This window comes from Molothrus ater, chromosome 2, assembly GCF_012460135.2.
Source record: "Molothrus ater isolate BHLD 08-10-18 breed brown headed cowbird chromosome 2, BPBGC_Mater_1.1, whole genome shotgun sequence".
Classification (NCBI taxonomy): domain Eukaryota; kingdom Metazoa; phylum Chordata; class Aves; order Passeriformes; family Icteridae; genus Molothrus; species Molothrus ater.
The window spans coordinates 46,077,534-46,086,078 of NC_050479.2; positions in this window are offsets into that span (position 1 = coordinate 46,077,534).

Consider the following 8,545-nt stretch of genomic DNA (forward strand, 5'->3'; position numbering starts at 1 on the left):
TGTTTATGTACCTATCTAGTCAGACATTGGATTTTTTTCAAAAAGCGTTATAATCCCTTTACAATAAAGCAGTTCCACATGTTCTGATTAACTTTGGAAATTTGACTCCCGTTTTGCACCTAAGACAACATCACTGTTAAATAAACACCACACCGCATTTCTTGTAGTTTGCACACAGAAAAATTTTATCTGTACTTCTGAAGGGAACTAGGTATTAAAAAATGGTTGTTAAAACTTTTTTGAGAAAAGAAAACAATCATTAGCAATTTTTTGTATATACTGTATATGATAAAAATGACTGTTCTCACAAAAATAATTTGCAATCAAACTATAAAAAAAGAAAGAAGGAATGAGAAGGAATGATATAATTTTGGTGTGTTTTGATAAATTTTTATCTTATTGTCATTATTTTAACGTCTTTCAGCAAGAATATATTTCATTTAGAGGAACTATCAATCATGTACAGAAAGGTAAAAAGGAGAGAAATGTCCTTAAGAATGCTGATGACTGCATCCTTTTTTTTTTCTCAGATGAAAGCATGAACTCAGTCTGTACCACTCACCTCTTTTAATATTTTAAAATATGAAGTGTCAGTGAGTCTTATCATTTTAGAAAAGGAAAATGAAAACAGGGCTTTTAGTTGCTAGTGGTTTTGGTTTTTTGTGGCTCTTGCTTTAAGATTTCATTTAAACATGAAAGTGATAGTCACCAATTACGCAGGAAAAAAGAAATAGCAATTATATAATGGTGTTTCTATTATTTAAGGGAAAGCTGGCAGAACAACAATAGCAACTCATTACATGGCTTTCATTATTAGGTTTCTCTTTTCTTCATATTCATGACTAGTTTTAAAATCTCCGGGGGGGAGGGGGGTGAGAGGGTTGGGTGCATGATATAATTTAAAAGATATACACATTCTATATAGGTCATTTTACTTTCTTTAAAAAGCTACTTTGTATTTCAAATAAATTTCTGACACTTTTGAGTAGTTTAACATATTATTGTTAATGTAATGGATTACTTATACATACTTATTCATACCTCACACTACAGTTTAAAAAAAAGCATTATGAGCTTCGGTGGCTAGAATACCTATTTATAAATGACACACACCTCCCGTAACTTACAGAGTTTATAACATATTAATATAAAATAAAAAAATGGTTATGGTTGGAAGGGGACCTTAAAGATCATCAAGCTCCAATCCCCCCTGCCATGGGCAGGGAAATTTCTACTAGACTGTGTTGCTCAGAGCCCCATCCAAACTTGTTTTGAACATATCCAGGAATAGGGCAACGGCAACTTCTTTCAGCAACCCCTTCCAGTGCCTCACCAAATTCACAGTAGAGAATTTCTTCCTAATGTCTAACCTAAACCTATCCTACTTCATCTTAAGGTCATAACCCCTGGTCCTTATGAAAAGTCCCTCTCCAGCCTTCTTGAAGGTGCCCTTTAGGTATAGCCCCTGGAAGGCTGCTATAAGGATTCCCTAAAGGCTTCTCTTCTCCAGGCTGAATAGCCCCAGCCTATTTTCATGGGAGAGGTGTTCCAGCCCTGTGGTCAACTTAGTAACTCTCCTCTGGACTTGATCCAGCAGATCCACATCTTTCTTGTGTCTGGGACCCCAGAGCTGGATGCAGCACTCCAGATGGTTTCACACCTCATTTGATGCAGCCCAGACTGCAGTTGGCCTTTTGGGCTGCATGTGCACATTGATGACCCCTCTTGAACTTTTTGTCCACAAATACTCCCAAGTCTTTCTTCCTAGGGCTGGTATCCATTCTCCACACAGCCTGCTCTTCTTGGAATTACCCTAATCCAGGTGCAGAATATGAACATATAGTAGAGGAAATGTATTGTACTTGAATATCTGTACTTGAATATCTCTATATAGGCTTCGCCCCAGGAGGTCCCAGTTGCCCTTGATGGGCTGCAGCTGCAATGTCCTTAATTGGGCTGTAGCCAGTATAGGAGAGCCTTGGAGGAGCCCTGACGAGAGAGAGCACAAAAGATGCAGAAGAAGGAGTCTGTGCTGTGAAGATCTGCAGCCATAAGAACACACCAAGGAGGTATGGACTTTAGATATCTGATAACAACAGTATGGGACTCTAGAAATAGAACAATGACATGAACACTGCCATCAGGGCTCATACTGCCTCACACAGTTTGTTAACTCAGACATCCTTATGGTTGAATATACTCACAGGTCACAACCTTAAATATCCTTACTTTCCTTCATTTTTGTGCTGCAAAATCACCACTGCAATAGTTCTGATTTTATTTCATATACTCTAGGTTTAAAACAGCCCCAAAATACGTTAGATTATTTAAACAACACCTATTTTTTCATTGCATCTTAATGTTTACAAAAAGTACGCACTGCAGAAACAGGAACAAGACAAACTGATTTTGTGCCCCAGTAAGCACAGATCTTGGTGTGCAGCAACTTCATGATTATGGAAAAACAGTGAAATAGGAAGACATAGATAGTGCTAACATTCTGGGTTTCCCATCACTCTTTTTTCTTTCTTTTTGTTTTTCTCTGCCTGTTTTTCTGTTTTGTTTTGATTTTTTTAAGAAAGCAAGGAATCTACTAGCTTGAAGTGCTTCCATCATCACTGAGAAAACTTGGGCAAGTACTAAGGAACAATATGAATTTAAATAGCAGGTGTAAATATGGGGTATGTAACCCCATAAAGAATGTTTCTCTGAAATAATTCACCTCTAGAAATGAAGAGACCCCATGTGTCTGCCTTCTCACACTCTTCCATACTTGTCAGAGAAAGTAAAGTAGCAGACAATAATGAGGAGAAAGAGAGAAGAGGCAGCAGAGAAACACATAACCTTGCAAAGTACAAGTAGGAAGAAGACAAAATTGTAATGCCAATACCATTCATAATGACAAGCAGCCTCATGGACACTGCCAGCACATGCCTGCAAGCATGTTAAGGTGAATGTGGTTTGTGAGCATGGTGACAACTCCAAGGCATATAGAACCCCACATATTTTAGGAATACCTTCATCTGTACCTGCAGGCTGCTGACTGGACAAACCAAATCTGCTCTCAAGGGCAGTCAAACACAGTACAGTCAGATAAAATGTCTCTCACAGTATTTCTACAGCTGAGTGAGTTTACAAAGCATGTCCTTGCTCAGGGTCATATCTACCAGAATAGTGGATCTATGGTATATCTACTAGAATCTACTAGTAATAATTTATACTACCTAACAGTATAGTTTAAGTAATTATGCAGGCTGGTCTCTAATTAAAGGATTAACATGTTGCATTTCAGACTATTTTACACTGGAGCACTTTATCATAGCTTCTGACTACATCTTCACAACACTAAAATAAATTGAAATGCTGGTTGAAAATTTTCCAAGGGAAGAAAAAGGTTTGAAGCTTTGATTGGGAACTCAAAAAGTACAGTGAGGTGTGAATTTTACATGGCTTCAGAATAACATACTATTTTTAAATGTTTGTGAAACTTTAAAAGGATTTTCCACTTTCCATTCACTGATGTACTTATTGGATCTGTTCTAGCCCTTAACATATCCTGTAAAGCCTTAAACAAATCTTGTGGTTTCAAATGGAATCAGTTTGAATAGGGGAATCATTGGTGCTGGATCATAGATGGGCAGAAACACACTAAAAAACATCAAAGTTAAAACTTGTAAGAAAAACAAATTATAAAAAAGCAACACAAATTTTGAGTTTGGGTAATGAAAAAAAGATCCATAAAGGGACATAGACTGCAAAGAAACACAGTTAACTCTGAGGTTGTTTTGTCTATTTTCCAACACCATAAATTATTTAAACATTTTCTTTTTTGCTTAAAAATGAATGCCTTTTTTTTTAATAATACCTAATTTTTAATGGTGAAAATTTGTGCTTTTTTATCAGTCTTTTTTATCCTAATTGATGAGCTTAATTTGCAATATGTACTCAGCAATTAGCAACAAATACATTCTATTAATTTATATTTGAGAATATATTACATGGGAGTAATACTCTGTAGAAGTAACAGCCATGGAACCATTAAGGTGTTGCACCTCTAGAGGATAATGATTTGGGACTCACTTTAAAATTCAGTATCATTGGAAGGGTATAAGTATGTGAATCTGCATCATACAGAAGTCCTGCCTATTCTTTTATAGTCCTTGCAGAACTATTTCATGAGCGTGGATGGAAACACACAGCAGCATCATTTTCACTCAGTCATAGAATGAAATCACTTCAGTATTTATATAAACTATTTATGCTGATCATTTTCTTCTGAGTTCACTAAGAGAATGCGTGATTTCACAACAAATTACAGGCAAAGATATCAGGGAGTACTGCTTTATGCAATGATGCATGACACTGTCTGAGATGCAGTATTATAATACAGTCTGATGTTTGCAGCATGTTCTGGCTATAAATTGGTTCAGTAGGTCCTTCAAAGGGCCCTTCACTTCCTTGAAATCTGTTTGAAGTGCCATCTCCTTTCTTTACATCTACCTGGGATCTGTAACAGAGATTCATAGCCACCAGCCTCAGCCATTGCCTTATTCAGGGTAAAGACAATAGGAAAGTAGATGCCCTTGTGCCATTTTAATTTTCTCTGGTGGCAATGACATCAGTTAGTTTAAACCATCTTTAGCTATTATATATATGAGTGCATATGAGTCCATGCATAACTAAAGAGCTAACCAAGAGATTTTGAAAGAAAAATCTGATTGTGATCTACACATCAAAAACTGATTAGAAATAATATCCAAATGGAGGACACAGAGAAAGTGGAGATCTGCCAACTACAGCTATTTGTGGAAACATGATGAAAGAGAATTTTAATAAAAACATTCCTTCACAAAGACTACAGTATCTTCCTTGGAGTATTTTCCCAGAAGTCATTAGGAGATTGAAAGCAGAGTTTAGAAAATCTCTGACTGGGTTCAGGGTGATGCTGTGTATGATAATTTTTCTTCAATACACAGATCTGAGGCAGCAAGCAATGCCACAGGTCCTGGACTGCTTAACACAGGCTGAACAGCTTGTGGGTCTTAGGCTTCTTCTGCAGCTTCTTCATACTGAGACCCCAGAAACAAGCTTCTTACTGTAATTTTAGATATAGAGTCAGACAGTCTGGGAGCATAACACTCAAGAGAAGCAATGCAGTACTAGTCCAAGAGAACATGTAATTAAATAAACATTATTGACATCATCATCAAAACATTTTACAAGATATAGTCTTTCTAGAATAAGGTGTAGTCTGATGTAAAACTTTGATTAAGAAGACTGCCTGCCTTCATTCTATCTCTGTATAGCGCATCAGCAATTCAGTAACAGGTTTCAAAGCTGTGAATCAAAGCAGGCAATCATGTTTGGATGTTCAGGGTTTGTCTCCACATCAGAGTGAATGGAAGTAGAAGTTTAGCTGTTTAGTTGTGAGTTCTATAAGCTCAATTAAGATACAAGTAGTATTTTTCAAATGAATGTTAAAATGTAAGGTCTGTGTTTTGTTGCTATTAAAATACCCAGACATTGCTCAGGCCAATGTTCAGATTATAGAGAGGAAGGTGTCATAGTTATATTTCTTCTTAGATGTTTTCTAGTGCAAAATTTTTTGTTGTTATTTATCAGTCATGATGAATATTGAGCACTTGAATTTACTTAGGAGCAATATGTTACAATATGTATATAAACTGCAATAACTCATCAATATATGAAGCCACTGAATTTAGAAAAGTTAAATTTGGAACAGATTTTTTCCTATTTACTATAAGTATAGTATGTTCAGAATACACAAGAAATTGCACAAAATATTCTAAGCATTTATATCTGCCAAGTACACAGAAGTTTTCCAGGAAAAAAAGAAAGAAGAACATAAAAAGGATCAAAAAAACCAAGAGCAACTCAATGTATGTGTTACATATAATAAGTCAGTAATTCTCTTCCAAATAGTATTTTAAATAATCACAATACTATATTATAAAGACAATCAACTAACTAATTGACATATAACAATTTGTTTATAAATGTCAATCCTTAGTATTTGGCCTAGCTTTTTTAAACATTAGATGGGCCTCTAAAATAGGTCACTCAGCTTTCAAATATAAGTAGAAATCTATCTAATCAGGGCAATTAAATGTGTATTATTAAGGGTTTATTCAGTTCTTTTAATCATTATACAATTTAGAAGTCAGTTTCTTTTATCTGTGACTTAGATCCTTGAACACAGAGCACTTGAGGGATTGAGCATCATTTCCATTAACTGTACTTTCTTTGAAGTAAAATCTTCAGTCTTTTGCAATATAATTCCATGTTAATTTAAACCACTGTTCTGCTTTCCTGTAATGAGCTTTATTTTTACAGCACTTGACTGTAACAGTGAGGTACAGACAAAACAGGTCTTGAAGAAATGAATTGGCCCAAGTGTAATTGGCACAGCATGTAGCTGACTGGTTTTAATTTTTTTTTAATTTTTTTTTTTACATTAGCTTTCTATATTAAAAATTGCTGCTGTTACCTGCATTGTTAAAAAATTATACATTCTTTTCCTAGGTTAGAGCTCCACTTGGTGGTCAGTAGGACAACATGTAAGTTTGCCATTAACCTCATTTAGAAAAGAATTGCAAGTACACTTAATGTTATTTTTATTATATAAAGCAATAATTTGAAAAACCCAAACCTCAACTCTAAGTAATGTGTACCTTGATTTTATAAACTAATAACAGTACTTTTACTTTACTATTTTTAAAGATGGAAATATACTGTTCCTTAAAGCAAATGCTGAGAAAACTTAATTATTTCTCACTGGTTTATCAAACTATATAGCAAAACAATCTTATTTGGACTTGGCAGATACAAAACAGATAACACAGGAACTGAAAACATTTCCCACAGTGATAAAGAGAAGTGATTTTAAGTTCTTTTTGAGATTCAAAGAGCACATTGGGAAGGAAGTAAAGAAAAAGAAAATTATTTGGTTTTTACATCTCATGTGCAGTTAATTTGTTAAAATCCTGTGTTTTCCATGTCAGCTAAAGAGTTTATCAGTATTTCCCCATCTAAAGAAATCTGCACTAGATAAAATTTTCAGATTCTGATCTTTATACATTTAAACAAATAAGGTAATATTTCTCTGTTTTACAAACAAAATTTTGCTCACTGGAAAATTATGAATGGGAAAATATTCTGTCTCATTTAATTCAGTGGTTTTGGTACTAATTAACTCCTTCCTCCTCATCATAAACTTGTGAGACAGCAACTTAGAACAACATAATCACACTCATAATAGCATGTCTCCTGACACTCTCCAGTAACTTCCATCTCTGTTTATCATCTAAATGAAGATGCATAGACAAATCATGTCCATAGTGCTATATTTAGTATTTATAAATAGTCAGTGGGCACAAACGGAAACACAGGAGGAAAAAATTTTTTATTCTGCAGGTGACCAAGCACTGGCACACATTGCCCAGAGAGGGTGTGGAATATCTATCTTTGAAGATTTTCAAAAGCCTTCTGGGCATGCCCCTGAGCAAGCAAGATTTAAACAGCTCTACTCGTGAAGGGTTGTTGAGCCAGGCCAGATGTTCTCCAGAGGTCTCTCTCCCAAAACCAGCAACTCTGTCACTATGTGTTTCTGTGATTTTGCTTAAAGGAGAATCTCTAAAAACTTGTGTTTATGAGGATAAAAGGTATCTTAAATTGTGAAAATCCCTATTCTATTGCTATTTTTAAATTTTTCTTCATAATATTTTTCATGGCCGAATTTTGACTGCTAAGTAACTATCTTTTGGGCATTTAATGGTTTTTAATGAGTTTTCAGTGCAGTTCTTAGAAAACTAGAGCTTGGAAAAGTCAGGTAAAAATATTTTTCTATAACTTTTCTTAAGTTTATTCTGTATAAGATTTTTTTAAATTCCTGGCCAGTGGGTGTAAAGAGTTTTAGTATGAGTTTTTAGAGAATTTTAAAATGGATAACTCAGAAAGAAAACAAACAAGCAAACCATCAAGCAAATCTGTTAAGTGGCCAAACTTTAGAATAACTGTGGCATTTTTCAACCATTTACTGAAATTCCTACAGCCCCTAAATTTACTATTTCTTAGTCTGTTAAAAGGTCTGTCATTAGATGCACTGCTGCTTTGAAGAAGAATACATATATGATTTATTCAATGTATGCATGAACATCAATACTTGTATAAGGCTTTGTAATCATGTAAGATTTCTTACACCTAGCTTTAGTCACCTAAAAATCATGTATGTCTGACCTATCCTTACTGTCAATGGGGGAAAATAGGCTGGTTTTGAAGAAGATTGAAGAAACCAGTCCTGTGCATCTCCCTAAGAAGAAGGTGAACAATCTTGGGGAGACACTTGTTTATCTGTGAATGAGAGCCTGAATCTCCATCCAGATCAGTGAGTCTATGATAGTTCTCTGCCCCTGAGGCTGAGTGACAGACTCACCTCCAAAGAGACTTTAGGGAACAATATTTTGCATTTACTTACTCCTGAACTGTTCTCAGATCGTCTTTGAAAAAGGTTGAGTTGCCTTAGAAT